Source organism: Scylla paramamosain, chromosome 43 (genome assembly GCF_035594125.1).
Source record: "Scylla paramamosain isolate STU-SP2022 chromosome 43, ASM3559412v1, whole genome shotgun sequence".
NCBI lineage: Eukaryota > Metazoa > Arthropoda > Malacostraca > Decapoda > Portunidae > Scylla > Scylla paramamosain.
The window spans coordinates 9,889,784-9,912,067 of NC_087193.1; the positions used below are offsets into that span (position 1 = coordinate 9,889,784).

A 22,284-nucleotide genomic window follows, 5' to 3' on the forward strand; every position below is an offset into this window, starting at 1 on the left:
GTTTTTAAATAATATAATGTCACAGGTATTTTTTTCTACATTGCCTGAAAAAAAAGGTCATTAATTTCTGTGCATGTAGACTGCATATTATTTTTTTGCTAACCATACATACATAGCTAGTTTAATTTTTGTTCATGTATTTGTCAGTGTATTTAGACCATTGATACAGTGTCAACGGTACTTTTCCTTTTCGACCATGCGTGCGAAAAACTCAATTAATTTCTGTTGATTTAGATTACATATTATTTATTATCACTCGTACATACATAGTTCATTTTGCCTCTGCGTATTTTTCAGGGTATTTAGATAATTAATATATTGTGTCACGGCCAAAAAAAAAAAAAAAAAAAAAAAAAGAGCAGCGTTGTAATTGATGGTTTGACAGACAGCAGGATTGGCGTTCAGACTGGTAGATAAATGAATACAGATTAATGTGGCGACGCTTTAATGGTTTATATATCAAAGTAATACTGTATCATAATGAATTTCTCTCTCTCTCTCTCTCTCTCTCTCTCTCTCTCTCTCTCTCTCTCTCTCTCTCTCTCTCTCTCTCTCTCTCTCTGTGTGTGTGTGTGTGTGTGTACGAGTATATATGTGTGTGTGTACCTAGCTTACGTGTGCACGAGAACCAGTGAGGGAGGAACACGCAAACACAGAAACAGGCAAGAGAATGCAAGGCGGGGCAGGGAAGGGAACGGCAGGGAGGTAGAGGAGAGCAGGGACAAGAGGTGAGACACAGAGGCAGAATGCATAGAGAGGGAGGGAGGGTAGGGATGCCTGGGAGAAGTGAGGGACTGAGATGCACTGAAGAGGGCAGGGAAGAGAAGGTATGCAGGAAGCTATCGAGAGAGAAGCGGGCACGGCGAAGCATGGTATTGGTGGATGAAAGAATGACGTGTGCTGTGGGGGAAGAAGGTGGCGCAAAGTTTGGAAAATTGGACAGCAACTTCGCCCAACTGAGGAGCAAAAGTTAGGCAGGTTAAGGCGGAGTACAAAGCAACTAGTGGGGAAAATAAGACGACGGAAAATGTGAAGAAAATGCTCCAGTTCCTATAACGACTAATACGAGAGCGGGAAGATGCGACGAAAATGACAGAATAACAAGGACGGGAAGAATGTGATGGGAAATGCGGCAAATACGGACGTGAGAAATGCGGCGCAAATACGATAAATGTAAAGTAGGAGAAATAACGCACAGAAAAGATGGAGAAATGAAGGAAACTAAGAGAGGAAATAGGAAAAAAATGGGCATGTACTGATAATCATGCAGAGGAAAAAGATTAAAATATGGAAATAAAATACTTACCAAAATTAAACGAAGACAACAATAAAGAAATAACGCAAAAGAAAAAAAAGTGGAAAATGAAGGAAACTAAAGGAGACAAAAAAAAACAATAAAATATAAAAACAACACACTCACCAAAACTAAACGAACACATGCATGAAGGAAACTGATGAAAAAGAGGACAAAGCATACAAGAAAAGAAGGAAATATTGACCTTAGAGAGAGAGAGAGAGAGAGAGAGAGAGAGAGAGAGAGAGAGAGAGAGAGAGAGAGAGAGAGAGAGAGAGAGAGAGAGAGAGAGAGAGCAAAATATAATAAGAAAATAAAGAGAGTACAAGCAAACAAGGCTGAAATGAAGTATAATGAAAATATAATAGGAAGATGAAAATACCACAGATGGAAATGAAGGTTTTACTCAACATTGGCTGAAAAAAATCTGTGGGGGAAAAATGCATAAAAAAAATGAACAAAACACAACAGTATTACTGGATAATTAAAAGAACGAAAACAGAAAGAAACACGAGATTCATAGAAAACGAAAACAAACGCCAAAAAAATAAAAAAATGAATAAATAAATAAATAAAAGAATAGAACTATAAATAACACAAAATTAAAGCAGAAAAGTATATTAAAAGAAAAAAACAAAAAGATGCAAAGAAATCCAGAAAAATAACAAAAATAAAATACAGAAGAAATATAAATTAAAAGTTACACCGAATTTTAATCAAAACTGACTGACAATGGAAAGAAAAATACAGTAACAAAAATGAAAATAAAATAAAATAAAGGAAAAGCGGAAAATAATGGAAATAGAGCTAGAAGTAAATATACAAATAGAGAGAGAGAGAGAGAGAGAGAGAGAGAGAGAGAGAGAGAGAGAGAGAGAGAGAGAGAGAGAGAGAGAGACCACCACCATTAGTCAAGTCAATAAATAAATCTGCAATGATGAAAAGGAGAGAAATATGGAGACATGGATAACCCCAAAACTCTCTCTCTCTCTCTCTCTCTCTCTCTCTCTCTCTCTCTCTCTCTCTCTCTCTCTCTCTCTCTCTCTCTGTCAGGTAACTCGTTCAGATTTGCATTCACGGCGCAATAACACCCAAGGACGATTTAAAATATAACTAAAGCATGACAAATATTCAGTAAAATAAATAACAAAGGTGAAAAAAAAAAAAACGTTTAATTGCGATTGTAATGAAAATATGCTGAGGTAAAAAGCAGAGGGCGAGAGAGAGAGAGAGAGAGAGAGAGAGAGAGAGAGAGAGAGAGAGAGAGAGAGAGAGAGAGAGAGAGAGAGAGAGAGAGAGAGAGAGAGAATGTATTATTATTTTTCTTATTATTATTATCATCATCACCATCATCATCATCATTATTATTATTGTAAATGTGAGAATATTTCAACTTTAAATGAGAAATATTAAAAAGAAAAATACATATTGAAATACAGACAAAATAATCCACACACACACACACACACACACACACACAACAAATCCACATTCAATTACTTATGTCTCTACTTTACATTAAATTCCCTACCGGTCTATTTAAATAAAGTGGGAAGCTCACATGGCCTGGATATTTACCTCATGTTGCCAGATTTGCTTCATTATGTTCCGCTAAAGTTACCAGGCGGAGGATTTGTGGCGTGATGAGTTTGCGATTAGTATTCAGGTAAAGGCTTCGTGCGGGTAAGTAAGACTGATGAAATGTTGTAGTGTTTGTACCTATTGTGTGTACGTGTTTGTGTGTGTGTGTGTGTGTGTGGTAATTTTGGATGTTGTGAGATGATGGACATGTACGCTCTCTCTCTCTCTCTCTCTCTCTCTCTCTCTCTCTCTCTCTCTCTCTCTCTCTCTCTCTCTCTCTCTCTCTCTCTCTCTCTCTCTCACACCTTCGGCCAATCCCGTGTGGTGTTTCATCTTCATTCGTCACAGCGCTGTAAAGTTTATTTTCTGATCCAGTGGCTCCAGGACTACCTCTTCCTCTTCTTCTTTCTCTCTGCCCTCTTCTTCTTCCTCCCTCTGTCTCTTCCTTCTGTGTCTCTTCCGTACTCTTCATCTTCGTCGTCTGTTCCTCTCTTCATTCCTTCCTTACTTCCTTTTTCTTTTTTTTTCTTTTTTTCATTTTTCGTGATATATGTTTCACGTTCTTCTGTCTTGTGTTTTTCTTCTTTTCTCTTCTCTTTTCTTCTCTTCTCTCTCTTCTAACACTGAACAGCCACCCCAACTCTCTTCTAATCCTTTTCTCCTATGTATTTCTCTTCCTCCTCCTTCTCCTCCTCCTCTCTCATCTTTGCCCTTCATATTTCATCTTCCGTCACTCTACATAGCTATGTTCCTCCTCTTTCTTTCCTCTTCTTTCCTCACCTCATCACCTTTCCTCCCTCACGTCTCCTTGCTTCCACTTTTATGCCCTTCTCTTGTCTTTGTTCGCCCATGTCTTCCTCTTTTCCTTTCCCTTTACTCTCTCTCAATTGTCTTAAATTTTCTCCTTCTTACCTTCTCACTTACTTCCTTGTCCGTGAGTGAAATTATTCTAATGTTCTGTTAGGTATTATTGTTATTGTTATTATTATTACTGTTATTATCATTGTCATCATTTTCACTATCATTATTATCATTATCGCATATGTGTAGGTGTGCATGTATAATATAAACTACCTGCTTATATATACATGCAAACACATCCATGAATCTGTATGTATGTATATATGTATGTATGTGAATGTAGGCGTGTTTGTGTGTGTACTTGCATGAACGTAAATCACTTAGACTACTTGAACATGGCATTTGAATATATGCATAATGTCACAGATATATAAAATGAGGAGAAATGCAAATAAAGTAACAGTTTTCAGCACACGATAGAGTAAATGGCAACTCAATAAAGATAGACAGGTGGACACAGGTAAAGAAATTAGTACACGGGCAAGAAAAATAAAGATCAAAGGAGAAACACTGGAAGCACTACACACACACGCACACACACCTGGGCACATGCTAATCCCGCTAATCTGATTGGGAGAGAGCGCTGCGAGTTGGCCAATCAGAGAGCGAGTGGCTGCCTACTTGATCTAATTAGGGGATGTGTCCTTAATGAGCCCAAATATTGTCACCTGCGCCAGCCAAAGGTGCCACGCCGATCACAGGTGCCAATAACTAAACTCTTTTTGGCTGAGTTAAAACTAATGGGATTTCAATATTTGTTTCATTAGATGATATTAATTATTTGTTTTTTACGTGTTTTCTTTTCAGTTTGTAATTGATATTTTTTTCTACTTATCATTTTGTGCAAAAGAAAAGGAAGATTCAGTTAAAAGTGAGGTGATTGAGATACGTTTAAAAATCTTTCTTTCTTCTTATTTCTGACATTTGGGTTTAAAATGTCTGAGTTTTTGTTTTCTATTTTTTTTTCTCCTTCTTGTTTAAGTTCATGCTTCTGTTGGTCTTTTTTTTCCCTTTTATTTTGCTGTTGAAGGTCAGTGAAGCATTTGGTGACGTTTGTGAATGTCTCTCCAATTTCATATTCAAATTTGCTGTCCACTTAATAACTTTTCTTTTTCTCTTTCTTTTCTAACGAAGAGGTTTAATTGTTCATTTTTTTCTATTATTTTTATTTTTCGTTTCATCTATAATTTTTTTCATGTAACACTTTCATTTTTATTATACAGCTGCTCAATGATTTATGCATAACATTTAACACACACACACACACACACACACACACACACACACACACACACACACACACAATGTTCAATATTATACGCTCGTAATGTACAATGTTTATGAGAGAGAGAGAGAGAGAGAGAGAGAGAGAGAGAGAGAGAGAGAGAGAGAGAGAGAGAGAGAGAGAGAGAGAGAGAGAGAGAGAGGAGAGCGGTCGCAACCAGATTACATAAAAGCATAACGCTGACACGACAATTTAAAGCAATACTGAGTCTCTTGGAAAGTTCCCCAGTAAATCGTGTCTTAAGGAATCTCTCTCTCTCTCTCTCTCTCTCTCTCTCTCTCTCTCTCTCTCTCTCTCTCTCTCTCTCTCTCTCTCACGATAAGCAGGAAATAATGTGTTTACTCCAAGTCGTGTTAGGAGAGACAAAATCAAAGAAATAAAGAGTTTACCTTATTGCTCTTCTTTGCTGACCACTGCCTTCCTTATTAGAGGAGGAGGAGGAGGAGGAGGAGGAGGAGGAGGAGGAGGAGGAGGAGGAGGAGGAGGAGGAGGAGGAGGAGGAGGAGTAGAATCACACAATATGAAGATTTATGAGTCTCTCTCTCTCTCTCTCTCTCTCTCTCTCTCTCTCTCTCTCTCTCTCTCTCTCTCTCTCTCTCTCTCTCTCTCTCTCTCTCTCTCTCTCTCTCTCTCTCTCTCTGTCACGAACTTTCATCCTCAACACACATCTCCTTTCCTTGTTTTCCTCTTTTTTTCCCCATCTTATTTTAATTCCATCTTTCCCTTCCTCCTTCCTTTCTTTCTCTACCCCTCTCCAATTCTCACTTCTCTCTCTCTCTCTGTTTCCGTAATACTTGTGTTGCACCTTTAAGAAGCACCTGCCTCCCCCTCCCCCTCCTCCTCCTCCTCCTCCTTTTATATTCTTTTCCTCCTTTTCTTATTTCATACCTTCCTTTCTTTACCACCTTCACTCGATTTTTCATTCCTTTTTTTTTTCGTTCCTATTTAACTATCTTTTCTTTATCTACATGTACCAGTTTTATGTTTTCCTGTTTTCTTTATTTTTCTCCGTTTTCTTTCTTCTCTATATTTTTTGGTTCAAATATACCTCTAATTTTAATGTTTTTTTTTCAATTTTCTTCTTCCCTATTGATTAATTTTCCCAAAGTCTTAATTCTCCAGTTTAATTATCTTCCTATTCTCTTCTTTCTATCCATCTACGTGACAAATCCTCTTCTCATTTTCTTCTTCCTTCATTCACAAAAACTTTCTCCGTTTTTCCTTGTAATCATTCCTTCTATTCTTCCTCCTCTCGCTTCTTTCGTCTTCCCTCCTCCTCTTCCTCCTCTTCTTCGTTCTCTTCCTCTCTCTCATTTCTTCATTATCATTACTTACTCAATTTTCCCTTCTTCGGCCTTTCCCTTTCATCCTCTTCTTCTTCTCCTACTCCTCCTCCTTCTCCTCCTCCTCTTCCTCCTTCTTCCTTCAAGTTTATGATAGGCTGCATTCAATTATTCTCTCTCTCTCTCTCTCTCTCTCTCTCTCTCTCTCTCTCTCTCTCTCTCTCTCTCTCTCTCTCTCTCTCTCTCTCTCTCTCTCTCTCTCTAAGTGTGATAGCTCTCAGATAGCATGAGGTAATGTGACACTACCTCCGCCTTGTCTAGAGATAGTGAGAGAGATAGTGTTGAGTTGGAGACAGAGAGAGAGAGAGAGAGAGAGAGAGAGAGAGAGAGAGAGAGAGAGAGAGAGAGAGAGAGAGAGAGAGAGAGAAAGGGGAAGCAGTGCGAAGAGATAAAATGTAAGGATAATATGAGTCTTAACACCTCTCTCGCCCTCTCTCTCTCTCTCTCTCTCTCTCTCTCTCTCTCTCTCTCTCTCTCTCTCTAGGCAGGGGAAGGGAACAATACAGAAGGTAGTGGGTATTGTGAAAACCTTACACAAATCGTCATTACTACTAGAAATAGCGGAGGGTGTGTGTGTGTGTGTGTGTGTGTGTGTGTGTGTGTGTGTGTGTGTGTGTGTGTGTGTGTGTGTGTGTACTTGGGCCACTCATGAGACCTTTACCAAGATATCTTTTTATGTATTTTTTTCAGGCTTGTGGTCAATAAGTATCTATCTATCTTTCTATCTATCTATCTATCTATCTATTTATCTGTGCGTGTAAATTTCAATGTTCGTAAGTACATTTTCCATTTTATTTCAATTTTTCATCTTTCACCTACTTACTTAACCCTTTCAATGGGATATGTAACAATTCAAAACTTTATAAGCGCTGCATGAAACATTTATAAACCCTAACATGAAAGAAAAATGTGATTAAAAGAGCAATCTTCGCGTTTCTGGCTTGTTCATTATTTAGAAGTGGCTGTAGAAAAAAAAAATGTTTACGAATGATTTTTTGACGAAGAAATGGTGCATCGAATAGAAGAGAAAAGGGTTAATGTACTGAGAGCTATATATGTATGTTTATTACGTGTGCTTTGTGTGTATGTGTATTTGAGAGTGTATGCAGGTTATGTACGCAGTCAGGTGAGCGTGTGCGTGAGGGCGGGCGCGGAGTGTAGGGAAGGTGGAAGGAGAGATGTGTGGAAGAAAGGTGATTTTTTATTTTTATCACTAAGTTGAGCGAGCAATCTCAACTTCCTTTTGAAAATTGCCATGTTTTCTCGTGGAAGATAAACAGTTTTGTGCTCGGGTTAGTTCTCCTCCTCCTTCCGCTTCCTTCTTCCTCCTCCTTCTTCCTCCTCCTTCTCCTAGCCATATTTCTCGTCCTCCTTCTCCTCATCTTCCATTTTTTCTTAAATTCTTATGCTGTACATTTTAACTTCTGCTCTTGCTATTAAAATTCCTTTCTTTTCTTCTTCTTTTCCTCCTCCTCCTCCTCTTCCTCCTTTCCGTCCTCCACCTGTTTATAATCTTGCTACTAATCTTTATCCTTTCTCTGTGTATTATCACTCATCTTTATTCTTTTTTCTCTGTTCCTCCTCCTCTTGTCCCTCCCTCAGTGACATGAAGAGAATCAACGCAAAGTGCACAAGGAATTTTCAGTGAACGTTTTCCCCTTCAAAAATAAAGTTTTCTCATATTTTCCCCCAAAGAAATGTTTCCCTTTTCTTCCCCTCACCAAATTTTCCATCTTCTTTAAGGGCAAGAGACGCATTCCAGGAAAACACAGGTGAAAAATACATGAAAGGAGAGGGGGAAAAAAAGAAGAGAGGGAGAGGGAGAGGCAGAGAGAGAGAGAGAGAGAGAGAGAGAGAGAGAGAGAGAGAGAGAGAGAGAGAGAGAGAGAGAGAGAGAGAGAGAGAGAAAAGTTATACTCCTCCGCGTACAAATAATTCTCAGGTATATGAGTGGTCGGTTCACGGCAGCCATATTGCCTTTCTCCACCAATCAGATGCCAGGAATTTGATGACGTCATGAGGAAGATATGACGTCACGGGGTTGAGACGTCGTAATTCTATCTCTGTGATTTATTATTCACGTTCCCTCATTAGTTTATTTGCAAGGGAGTGAAAATTTAAGCTCTCTCTCTCTCTCTCTCTCTCTCTCTCTCTCTCTCTCTCTCTCTCTCTCTCTCTCTCTCTCTCTCTAATCCTTTGAATGTACACCTGGACTATGGGGGACGCAAAGAACAGGTTAATAATGTGAGAGAGAGAGAGAGAGAGAGAGAGAGAGAGAGAGAGAGAGAGAGAGAGAGAGAGAGAGAGAGAGAGAGAGAGAGAGGGGAATGAAAAAGAAGGGAAGGACACGAGAAATGACGAAAGGAAGAAATGAAAGAAGAAACGAAAGAAAGAATGAGTGAAGGAACAAAGAAGACTGGAAGAAAAGAAAAGGAATACGAACAAGAGAGAGAGAGAGAGAGAGAGAGAGAGAGAGAGAGAGAGAGAGAGAGAGAGAGAGAGAGAGAGAGAGAGAGAGAGAGAGAGAGAGAGGAATGAGCCTGACGCAATTAAGGAGCGTCGCGGGGCATCACAGTGTCATGGCATTGCTAAGAAGGCTGCCACACAGACCCAAGATACTAATTAAATAGACGTAGTTAATTTCTGGCTACCCATAAACCTGTCTTGCTTACCATCCCTCTCTCCCTTCCTCTCTAACCCTTCCCGCCACTCCCCCTTCCCCTCCTTACCCTCGTTTTCACTCATCTCATATCTTCTCTCACTCCTTCTTTCCTTCATCTCCTTAACTTTCTCCTCTCTCAATCTCCTTACAGTTTCATCTCTCAACCTCCTCCACTTTGTCTGTCTCAACTTCCCTTGCTTTCTTTCTTACTTCTATTTTCCTTATTTTCATGATTTGTTTGTTACTTTTCTGTTTCCTTTTCAAGTTATTCTCTCCTCACTAAATTGTTTTTTTTATTCATCCTCGTCCATCATGTTCCTCTAAGTTATATTTTCATCTACTTCCTTACATTTTTTCTCCATCCTCTTCTTCCATCTTTATCATGTTCTCCCAAGTTATATCTTCATCTACTTCTCCAGAATCCTTGCCATTTTTACTCCCATCCTCCCCTTCCTTCTTTTTCTAATCAAATCAAGTGCTTCTTTTCCCACACACTTCTTTTCTTTAACCAAACTTCCCTTCCTTCCTCATCCTCCTAACCTAATCCACTTCTTCCCCTCTCTCTTCCATACATCGCTGCTAATCCTTACTCCCTCCATCATCAATTTTTTTCCCTCTTTCTCTCTCGTCCGCTACTCTTTGTGATCCCTTCTCTAACTTTCCAATGTCCTTACAACTTCTCCATAACCTCTATCTCTCCCTGCTGTTTCTCCCCGGCGAGCCACATTCTTTCCTTACTCTCTCTCTCTCTCTCTCTCTCTCTCTCTCTCTCTCTCTCTCTCTCTCTCTCTCTCTCTCTCTCTCTCTCTCTCTCTCTCTCTCTCTCTCTCTCTCCCACCTGCAGTCTCTCTCCTGCTCTCCCTGCCTCCCCCCTGCCACCCTCTGCGCCTCCTACACTAGTGAAAAAAGTGTGAGTATGTATGTACTTAAGTATATCGCCCAGAAACTCGCCTTTGTGCATGTTTATTAAGTAATTCATGAAGGTAATTTGTGATCAGCTTATCTCGTTTTTCTATTTTTTTTTTAAGTGAAAGTATTCGAGAATTTATGGAAGTAAGCACGAAGGGGGTGTAGAGAGAGAGAGAGAGAGAGAGAGAGAGAGAGAGAGAGAGAGAGAGAGAGAGAGAGAGAGAGAGAGAGAGAGAGAGAGAGAGAGAGAGATGTGCTGTATACTAAATGGGTTTTATCAAGGAATATATTTCATGTTTCAGGTGAAGTAAAAGCGGCGTGTTTTTTTTTTTTTTTTTTTTGCCTTTAATTTTTTTCTTTTCCTTGCCATGACGCATGATCGTGACCCGCTTAGGAATGAAGAGGAAAAGAGTACCTGCTGTTTTTTTTTTTTTTTCGCTCATGTGTATACATTTGTCCACCCGTTCACACGCTGCACGCTCTTTTACACACACACACACACACACACACACACACACACACACACACACACACACACACACACACACACCTATTATTCGCTAGCTCAAAAGTAACATTCTTCCCTATCACCTAACAGAGTAAGATTCGCATTCCTTTCAGTCTTAAGAATATTCTCAGCACTTCCTATGTGGCTGAACAAGAGAATATGGTGTACAGTCTCTCAACACGACTATTTTCAAAGACCACAGTGATTAACAAGGTTCTCAAGGGTGTTTCTCCTGTTAGTAATGTAGAAATCTAGTTAATCTATCGCTAGAATTGTAAAAAACATCCTTATAATCACGTGTAGCTTTACCTAGAGCCTTCTGAGAGTAGTGGAGGTGTGGTCAGAGGTGTTTCTCAATATGGGTGTGTGCCACGCCTATAGAATGGGGTCTTAGCTGCGAGGCTGTAAGGGGTAATGGCTGGTGATCATGAGTGTGGCACGTGACCCGAAAGACTGTGGTGAATTACAGAAACACACACACACACACACACACACACACACACACACACACACACACACACACACACACACACATAAATAAATAATAAGTGAATAAATAGATAAATAAACAAATAAATGAACGAATAAATAAATGAATTAATAAATAGACTGATAAATAAAGATATAAGTGGAGAAACAAAGGAATACAAAGGAATACAAGGGAAGACAAACAGCAACAGACATTGAGGTCCTTACCTAAGCTGTTTGCATAACTGTCCCCACACTAACTATCAGCGAACGAGACAAGAGAGCAACAAATATATGTAAGATAAACAGCAAACTAACCAGATAAACAAGGAGACAAAGAACAAGTCCATAAGAGAAAGCATGTAACTGATAATATGCAATAACAAAGATAACGAATGAAACAAAAAATAAATAAAAAAAACAATGATAATATAATAAGAAATAAAAGTAAAGAATGAAGCAAAGACCAAATCAATAAAAAAAAAGAAAAAAAAAACACGAAACAATGATAAAATAAAATAATACATTAAAAAAAAAAAGGACCGAGCGAGACAATGTACCGTACAATACGCAAATAACAACTTAACCCTTTTATAAACTAAAAACAACAACAAAAAATGATGCAAATAATATATCATCAATCTCCCTTACGTATCCATCAAACTATAAGAATAAAAAAAAAAAAGAAAGAAGACTCGATATGAAGATCAAACATACAATATATTCGCTATACCACTGTTCTGAGGAGCCCTTGTACACGACACGCCCCGCTGCATTATAGATGACGAGAAGCGGATAGCAGTGTGTGTGTCCTAGGCGATGATTGTACATATCCATAAACATGAAGGGTGGATGGATGAGGGCGGCCGAGAGCGAGAGCGAGAGAGAGAGAGAGAGAGAGAGAGAGAGAGAGAGAGAGAGAGAGAGAGAGAGAGAGAGAGAGAGAGAGAGAGAGAGAGACTAATAGAAGAAAAAATATGAATAAAAATGAGTAGAAATTATGAGGTACAAAGAGCACAAACACACACACACACACACACACACACACACACACACACACACACACACACACACACACACACACACACACACACACACACCATGCAGGCTCAGGTCACTAATTACCTGAAAAAAGTAAGTGGGGGTCATTAGGGTGAATTATTACTCCCTTCAAGAGAGAGAGAGAGAGAGAGAGAGAGAGAGAGAGAGAGAGAGAGAGAGAGAGAGAGAGAGAGAGAGAGAGAGAGAGATTAAACGTAAGCCAATCATTACTAATTACAATAAACGATAATAATAATGATAATAATAATAATAATAATAATAATAATAATAATAATAATAATAATAATAACAATATTAATAATCTCCCCTTTCTGTATATAATCGTAATACCAAGAAAATTAAAACATTATCTTCACTTCTATATCCATCACCACCACCACCACCACCACCACCACCACCACCATCATCACCATCACCATCATCATCACTGGACAGTTTATAATTCCACCTCATTTCCCGGAAGCTTCACGACGCCAACATTCCTCTTTTTCTCTCTTTTGTCTCTCTTTATCTTCTCTCCTTCTCTTTCTCTCCTCATACTCTCCCTCCTCCTCTACTCTCGTGAATCTTGCCCCAATCTATAACTCTTGGCAAACGATTCTCCTTTATCATCTCAACTATCCTAATGAAGCTCTCTCTCTCTCTCTCTCTCTCTCTCTCTCTCTCTCTCTCTCTCTCTCTCTCTCTCTCTCTCTCTCTCTCTCTATCTATCTATCTATCTATTTATCTGTGAAGAAGAAGAAGAAGAAGAAGAAGAAGAGAGAGAGAGAGAGAGAGAGAGAGAGAGAGAGAGAGAGAGAGAGAGAGAGAGAGAGAGAGAGAGAGAGAGAGAGAGAGAGAGAGAGAGAGAGCAGCCCCCAATCTCTAAAAAGGGGCAATAAAGTAGCCACAAATAGGATTACAGAGGTCGTTCCCAGGGTGCAATTGGCGGAGGTGACCTTGTGAGCTAATCCTGAGAAGCCAAAACAATAACAACACAACACTATCATTAATAATACCGATACAATCCGCACCAGTGACAGTAACAATAACAATAATGACGATAATGACAATGATGATAATCGGGGTTGTGATGGTGGTAGCGGTTGTGGTAGTGGTAGTAGTAATGGTGATAATAAATGAATAACAGATAATAATAATAATGATAACGATGAAAATAATGATAATAATGATAATAATAATAATAATGATAATAATAATAATAATAATAATAATAATAATAATAATAATAATAATAATAATAATAATAATAAGCAAGGATGATAAGAAGAGTAAAAAAAACAATAGCAAGAAAGAAGAAGAAAAAGAAGAAGAAGAACAACAACAACAACAAAATACTACTACTACTACTACTACTACTACTATTACTGTTACCACCACCACCACCACCACCACCACCACCACCACCACCACCACTACAAGACACATTATTGTTATCAGACATATAATAAAAATCTCACTAAGAACCCAAAGCTGTGAAAAGTTGAGGAGGAAAGTTTGCGATTCTATTCTTCCCAAAGTGCGTATATCCGGACTGAATCGGCCCCCAAAACGTATCCGGACTGAATCCCACTTTAATCCGGCCGAGTCAAGACGAAGAGCAGCGGCCAGTCTGGTAATTCCCTCTCCTCCTCCTCCTCCTCCTCCTCCATCCTTTTTTTTTTTTCATCTTCTCCCCGTCCCCTCTGTTTCAACCTTTGTCTTCCTACTCTATCTCTTCCTCTTCGTCTTTCTTCCGTCTTTCCTACCTGTGTCCTCCTTCCTCCTCCTCCTCCTCTTCTTTGTCCCTTCTCTGCTTTCCTTCCTTCTCTCCCTTTCCTTCCTTTTTTCTTCTCTTTTCCTGTTCCTTTTCTACCTCCTTCCTCTTCTATCTACCCTTTGCCCTTTTCTGTCCTCCTCCTCCTCCTCCTCCTATTGTCTCTGTTCTCTTCTCTCTTCTATCTCCCCTTTATCTCTCTTTTGTGTTCTTCATCTGCCTCCACCATAGTGTTACTGAATTATTAGAAGATTACAGAGAAACAAGAAGATAACATGCCTCGTATTCTTTTCCTTTCTTTTTCCTTTTTTTTTTTATTATTAACTATTTATTTTTGGTTCACTTTTTTTCGAATTTCATGTTTCCTTTTGATTGTTTCACGTTTCACTTTCTTCCTTCCTTCTTGCTTTTTACTAAAGATCTCAAGTCTTTGATAAAACACTGTATGTCCATTCAACATTTCTATTTTTTACTTCTTATGCTTCATTGCTATTCTTACTTTTTAACAATTCATTCTTTGTCTTTCATTACCTTACTTTGCACTTTCGTACTTCCTTCTTACATTCCCTTAAAACTCCCACATCTTTCATGAACACAATATTGCTATTCTTATTTTCTAACAATTCTTACTTTCTTTCTCTCGTTTCACCCTCTACTCTCTGCACTTCCTTCTAACATTCCACTACAACTCTCCAGGCTATGATGAACACAGTATACCTACACTTAACATTCCACCTCCCATCGCAAAATGAGTATATTAAACGCTGAATTACCTGACGCCAGGTTACCTCACGGGCTGGTGACTTCAACTATTTCCAAGACCTAGAGGAGAGAAGAGAGAAGGAGAAGAGAAGGGTAGAGATGGAGAGGAGGAGGGTCAGTAACAATAAGGTAGGTCAGGGAGAGAAGGAAACGAAGAGATGGTGTGTAAACAGAAGCGTTAAGAACAGTAAGTGAGAGAGAGAAAGGGAGAAAGACAAAGGATGAACTATACCAGCCCAGGGTGAACTATACCAGGCCAGGGTGAAGCAGCAGGAAAGTTGGGTAGTGATGCACACTAATTCTAAGGCGCAAATCGATTGGCAGAGATGGGCACGGCATGGGAGGGGGAAATTAAACTATCCACTACCCGGTTCACTCCCAAGTTTCCCGGAGGATGGCTGAACTGGGAGGTTGGACTGGGAAGAGGTCGGACTAGAAAGAGGCTGGACTGAGAAGAGGTTGGAGTGAGAAATGGTTGTGAAGAGATTGGAGGAGTTTCATCTGGCGAGGCAAAATGATCAAAGGCCTGAAGGAGATGGTGTTCTCTTTCCGTCCTCAAACTTTTAATGCTCCAAGATGCCGAGTCTGCTTAAACGCTCTGGATTTTGGACTTAACTGAGTGTCCAGAGGTGCAGCGTGCGACAGATGCCTTTATTGGCCATCCCTCAGCTCCCAACATGGCCGCTCAAGGGGAAGGAGTGCGTAGGAGGCTAGTTAAAGCAGGGGAGGCGTGGAATTTGTATATCTAATGAGGTGTAAACTGTAGGAAATGATCGTAGTGTATTCGTTTAATTAAGAAGGTTTCAAGACACTTTAAGTAAATTTGAATATTATGTTGGACTGTTTACTTTTGGTACTGGTATCTTCAGGGGTCTTTTTTATTTTTATTTTTTTTGGGTGGGGGGTTTCTTTGTTGACTTTGGCCAAGATTACTCGTACATAAAAAAAAAAATCCTAGAAGTCAAAAGGATGTTGATGTTGCGGTAGTTTGGCTAATGAACTAGAGGGAACGAGTTAATATCAGACCTAAATTGTGTTCCATTATGATTTTTTTTATTTATTTTTTGTCAAATTTCAAGAGCGACAAATAAGCGAATTTTTTTCTTTCCTATTTTCTTTCTCCTTTTGTGTCTGGCTAGTTCCTCTTACACACACACACACACACACACACACACACACACACACACACACACACACACACACACACACACACAAGAAATAAGGTTACACGAGGTCATCCTAAGACACGTATAATAAACATTTAAGTGTTAACAGAAATGTATATCACCAATTAAAAGCTAGCACAGTTTCAAGGGACGTTATATCAAGTTACTGAATGAACAAGAGAAAAGACATGAGTTGAAGCAGGGCAGAAGAGCATTGAAGAGGGTCCAGCTGTGTTATATGTGGAGATAGAGTGAGTAAAAGTGAATAGATAAGACTGAAGAAGTGTGAGGAAGTGTGAGGCTTCGTGGTAGAAAGACAGGTAAAAAAGGAGAGTGTTCAGGTGTGGTGGAGGTGAAAGGAAGGACAGGTGAGGATGAGAGGCTGGTGGACGAGGTAAATTGGACGTTTCTGGGAAGTGTGAGGAGGAGGATGACGTAATGAAGTAAAATCAGAACAGCACATAAGACATTTCCCTGATTTTTTTTTTCCCCTCTTCTTGCCTCTTCACGGAACAGGATATTAGGGAAATGGGAAAGACTGAAGTGTCAATCTCCACGCTGCTCAATTTGTGTTCTCAGAGTTTCTTGTCTGGTAAGCTGTGCGTTGTGTGGGTGCCAGCATCACCAACGAGGCAACGCAGGAGAGAGAGAGAGAGAGAGAGAGAGAGAGAGAGAGAGAGAGAGAGAGAGAGAGAGAGAGAGAGAGAGAGAGAGAGAGAGAGAGAGAGAGAGAGAGAGAATCACAGCATCGATCACAAATCACAGCGCGCACACACACACACACACACACACACACACACACACACACACACACACACACACACACACACACACACACACACACACACACACAGTTACTGAAGAACAAAGCTTTTAATGGATGACTGGCTGATCTTTAAACGCTACAACAACAGGGTCATATGGCAAAGCACACACACACACACACAAAAAAAAACAATAATAATAATAAATCAATAAGATAACCATAAGAAAAAAAATCCACCATATATAAAACACATACCATAATACAGATACCTTAACGTAAAAATTAAAATAAGAAACGAGTCTCAAATAGGTCTCGAAGGAAATCAGACCTATCCAAATACCACTGAGAGAATCACCATTAGAGACACATTTTTCCATTCGATTTAGACATGAGCAGATATCCCCACCAAATAAATAAATAAAAAATATAATGTGAGTGTCTGCGCCAGCGATAAAATAAATTAGGTGTTTTGAATGTCGTTTAATAGATTGTCAGTAAGATAGAGAGCTTTTTAATATTGTTGAAGAAATGTGGGTCTTTGAATGGTGTTTAAATTTATTCGTATAAAGGTTTTCATGAATGAATGATGAAGGCAATAAACATTTCATTACGGAGACACTCACAATGAAATAAAAGTAAATCAGGTACTTACTTAATAGAGAAACGAAGAGCACAGAACACTGCAGACAACTTGGCAGTATAAACTTCAATGCACTGAAAAAAAAAAAGAGCATGGAATTAATAAAACACAGACAGTAAAGTAAGACCGTAACACTATCCTGTCTCACACACATCCAGTCACTCACATTCACGCGTCGCGCATCAGACAAGCTAATAAAACTGTCCTCTTATCCCATCACAGAGCAGCGAATCTATTGCAGGTGAACGTGAATACATCAAGGCAGGTGTGAATAATAATTTTCACACCATCAGAGTAATTTGAAACACTGCCGGCGTCAAAATTTAAAGCCAGGGAAATTTATAACAATAACACATCAAGAAGCAGAGAAAATGTAACTTTACGCACAGTGGTTGCGAAAAATTCAGTTAGTCAATGAATATAGTTTTCATAGATTTTTACTGATCTGTAAAGACTTGAAGGGAGGTAAATGGGAAGAAGGGACGGAGAAGGATCGGAGAGGGCAGCAGAGGGAACGAGAAGGATTATGAGACACGAAAGAGGCAGTGAGGAGTGAAAATGGAGTGAGAGAAGTGAAGGACTGCAAGGGATGAGGAGAGCACTGAAAGGATGAGAGGTGTTGTGGAGGGGAAGGGAAGGGAAGCCACTACAGGAAACGGTGAGCAGAATAAATTAGGGTTTTGAGAGAAAATAATGACTGGTAGCAAAATAATGAAGGTGGTTTCGTGTTTCCTGGATATTCAGAGATTGTTACCAAATATATTTCTAACTTTTAAAAAGATTGAGAAGAATAGTTATAATGTTGAATGATAAATTGCTTGCAAAATAATGTAGATTTTATTGCTCTTCAAAAAGAATGATGGTATAAAGTTGACGTTTTTAAGGTTGACTAAAAATATCAAAACAAAGAACGAGCTTCAAATGTTGTTTAATATATATATATATATATATATATATATATATATATATATATATATATATATATATATATATATATATATATATATATATATATATATATATATATATATATATATATATATATATATATATATATATATATATATATATATTTTTTTTTTTTTTTTTTTTTTTTTAATTTTTTTTTTCCAGAATAGATAAATATATGTTGAAAATATTTTTCTTTTAATATTAAAAAAAAGATCGTTTTATAAACCTACTTAGAGTGAATACAAAGCATTGTACAGAGGCCTTATATGTTATAAATGCCAACCACTTACCTGCACCACCTGCTTGAACCACCTGATCCACCTGATCCACCTGAGCCACCTGCCTGCACCGCCTGCCTGAGCCACCTGCCTGCACCGCCTGCCTGAACCCCCGGTCTGATCCACCTGCCTGAACCTCCAGCCTGACCCACGTTGCTGAACCACCTGCAGATTATGCGAGAAACAAAAGTTTGCCTCGTTATTCCCACGTGTGGCTGACTTTACATTATGAACTCCACTTTTTTCCACCTGGCTTTCATCCTCACACGAGCTGCCTTGGTAACAGACAATCTCCTTTGAGGGGGCAACACTTACCAATCAATACTGTGTACACTCCCTTTCATTTACACTACAAGAATCTCCTTACACACACACACACACACACACACACACACACACACACATATATACAGACAGACAGTCAGTCACGTGCCCTCCTCTACCACAGTCTTTTATTCGCTGCACGTAATTAACAGAACACTTTAAAGATTTCCTGCTAAAGGTTCGCCAGGATGTATTAAGGAAAAGAGTCTATTTGCTTCTCATTTGCCCTCCAAACCCGCGGGTGTAGGGAGGAATTCAGCTCGCCACTCTTTCATCGTGATTCGCGAAGTAATGGTTGACAGAGGAATCAATTGCTATTATTAATGTACAGCATCTCTTGGGTACGTTGCGTAGGTAGGTTTTCCTGGTGTGTGTGTGTGTGTGTGTGTGTGTGTGTGTGTGTGTGTGAGAGAGAGAGAGAGAGAGAGAGAGAGAGAGAGAGAGAGAGAGAGAGAGAGAGAGAGAGAGAGAGAGAGAGAGAGAGAGAGAGAGAGAGTTAATTAACTTTCACAGGTGAAGAAACAGGTAAGGAAATCTTCGGAAATTTATCGGTGGGTGAGCTGGAATGTTTCTGTAAATTAATCAGCGAAGGGAGTCGGAGGCTTTTTTTTTTTTAATGTTGCAATTTTCGGCGCATAATGATGTACCAAACTACACCAATTAGCTATAATGGTAAACATATTCCAAAATTAAGCTTTTGTCTTTATAACACAACTTTCCTTCCCTTCAACTCGTTCCCCTGTTTCTTTCTTTCTTCCTGGACCTTAATTACGTGTTTACCGATGCCTGTGTGCTCCCTTGCTAGCTCAAAAGGAAAAGAGCAAAACTAAATATATATCTTATTTGGCCTCACGTGAAATACACATTGCAAAGTTCATGTTTGTCTGTATGCATGTTTTTTTTTTTTCACTGCTTAGTTCGTTTTTTTTTTTTGTTAATATTACTGGTATTGTATAAAGAAAATAATTATATATGCCTGCACAAAAATGCATACACTAAAGAAATGGACACTATTTTTTTCTCCTACGCCACAGAAATATTTAACAGGTTGTATAAAAAAATTACAAAAATATTTGCACATGATTATAAAGAAAACTGTCTCACATTGAAAGAGTTAGTGTTACTCCCTTTTCACCCTACTTTTTTTCTTTTAGTACACAAGGGAGGAATTCCCAAGGACAAAAACAAATGCAGGAAAAAAGTCCTGCTAATTCTCTCCCCTAAAGAAAAAAAAAATGCAAAGAAGAATCGATTTAGACTTTCGCATTTATCAATTTACCCAAACACCAAACTCTCCAGAAATGAACCACAACATATTCAAATTTCGCTGCTTTCATTCAGGTGCGTATCACAGAATGCGTGTAGGTCGGTATTAAATTCTTCTTTCCTTTTTCTCTTTGTAACCTTCATCAAATTTCTCAGCCACGCAAATCCCATCCAGAAGTGAACAAGATTATATTCAAATGCTGTCTGGCTTCATTTCTGTTGCCTCGTGCATGTAGGTATTTATTTTCCTCTCCTGCTCTCCGTGACCTTCATCAGATTGCTCAAGCACTATCATATTTACGAAAAAGTGAGTGAAATTAGGCTCAAATTTCAGTGCATATCAATTTTCCTATCTTTTTCCTTCCTTTCCTTATATTTTTTTCCTCTTTAGCAGTTTTCCCAAGCACCACAATCACATCATAATGTTTTCCTCTCCTCTATATAACACTTTCCTTTTAATCAATATTTTCACCTTGTCACAGCGATGTACAACACTTCACGCCACTAAAAGCACTGTAGTAAATCTTTAACAAACACCTAAAAGAAAGAAACGGGATCTAAAAAAGTAGATTCTAGTGTTTTGAGACAGACAAAAAGAAACAAAGAAAGACAGACAGACATATAGACAAACATAGAAAGGTGGCTGTAGAAAAAAAGAAAGAATATCTTTAACAAATACCTGGAAGAAAGAAATGGGATTAAAAGATTAGATTTTCGAGTTTTCTTTAGCCATTCTGATGCCTAAGATGGCTGTAGGAAAAAAAAAACAAAGAAACGAAAACAACAAGTCCCAGGGTCATTTGTAATGTAGAGATACACGAAATATGAGCGAAAGAATTAATTACAAGACTTATTAACTTTTTTTTCTCTTTCTATATATAACATTCTCGTCTATGCCAGCTTTCCCAGCCACAGAATCGCACATTACCTGTCTAACATGCGCCAAATAACAGTGGTACAAGGATTCATTACTGACCTCATTCGCTACTTCTTGTCCATAACATTCTCGTTTATACCAATTTTCAACAGCAACAGAATCCCATTAAATCTATTGCTCCCCCAGTCTCTCCGATTCTTATTGAACTTATTAGCTATTTAGGTCAAGTTAGGGTACGTTAGGATATGATAGGTTAGGTTAGGTTAAGATAGGATAGATTAGATTAGGGTAGGCTGGTATAGGTTATATTAGGTTAGGTTAGGTTAGGTTAGATTATGGTAGACTGGGATAGGTTAGGATAGGTTAGGTCAGGTCAGATTAAGATTCTGTACATAACATTCATGTCTACACTAGTTTCCACAGCAATACAATCCCCACGCCATCCATCACGCCTTCCATTGCATTGCAGTGAATTAATGTATGTTTGCCTCGCCTCCAATAATCAGACGAGCTCCCCCTGCTGTCCCGGTTCTCAGTGTTGATCCACAAGTTATCTCGAGGTACAGTCTCAAAGTCACCTCTTGCTGCTCCTCGGAGACAAACACAGCTTCCCATTGGTTGCTCCGTCAGGGCAGACAGCCAATTAGAGACGCTAGTTTCATCCTCTCGTTTGATGTGTGTGTGTGTGTGTGTGTGTGTGTGTGTGTGTGTGTGTGTGTGTGTGTGTGTGTGTGTGTGTGTGTTAATAGTGCATACGTACTAACTGATGGCTACACAGACAGACAGACAGACAGACAGACAGACAGACACACACACACACACACACACACACACACACAAACACACGAACTTCAAAGAGACAGCGGTCCGTCAGTCTTTGTTTCCACACACACACACACACACACACACACACACACACACACACACATATCTGAACTGCTCCACTTGTTATGAAAATGTGGGGAAGGACGCGGCTTTAAATCCACATTCACATCTACCTGTCCCCTCCACCACCACCGCCACCACCACCACCAGCACAGAGGGCAAGATAAGGACAGAAGGAATAGGAACAGGAACCCGTATCTATTTCCAATCTATGGATGCAAGAATTCTTCCCTTCTTCAAATCCTTCCCTGCGGTGAATAGACCTGAGCAGGAGGAGGAGGAGGAGGAGGAGGAGGAGGAGGACACAAGATAAAGACACGTATCTCCAACATGGACAACCTTTCGAGTCTTTCCAGGACACGCAAGGCCGACACAAGTCCTTGCCCCGGGATACGAGACATCTGAGGCAACACGATCCCTACTCTCTCTCCCTAAAGAAGAAAAGGTCACAATATACACATTAACTTTAGCAACCAACCCCCCCAACTCCAAAAAGGAAAACGAAAAATTTCCTCAACTCCAACCAAACAGAAGAGACAAAAAAACTGACAACTCAAACACAAGGGAACATTAAAATCAAACAAAGAGATGAAAGCCACAACAACAGAAATAATAAATGTGGGATGAAAAAAACAAAAAA

The 22,284-nt window shown here is 39.1% G+C and overlaps 1 long non-coding RNA gene across 2 annotated transcripts in view; it reads right to left on the minus strand.

The window, feature by feature from the left end:
• The window catches only part of LOC135093679 (uncharacterized), a 204,124-nt gene that overhangs the window by 38,491 nt on the left and 143,349 nt on the right, over positions 1-22,284 (minus strand). For both annotated transcript variants that reach the window (XR_010263454.1, XR_010263455.1), the window contains one exon: positions 17,076-17,137. This is a non-coding gene — a long non-coding RNA (uncharacterized LOC135093679). The remainder of the gene's footprint in view (positions 1-17,075; positions 17,138-22,284) is intronic.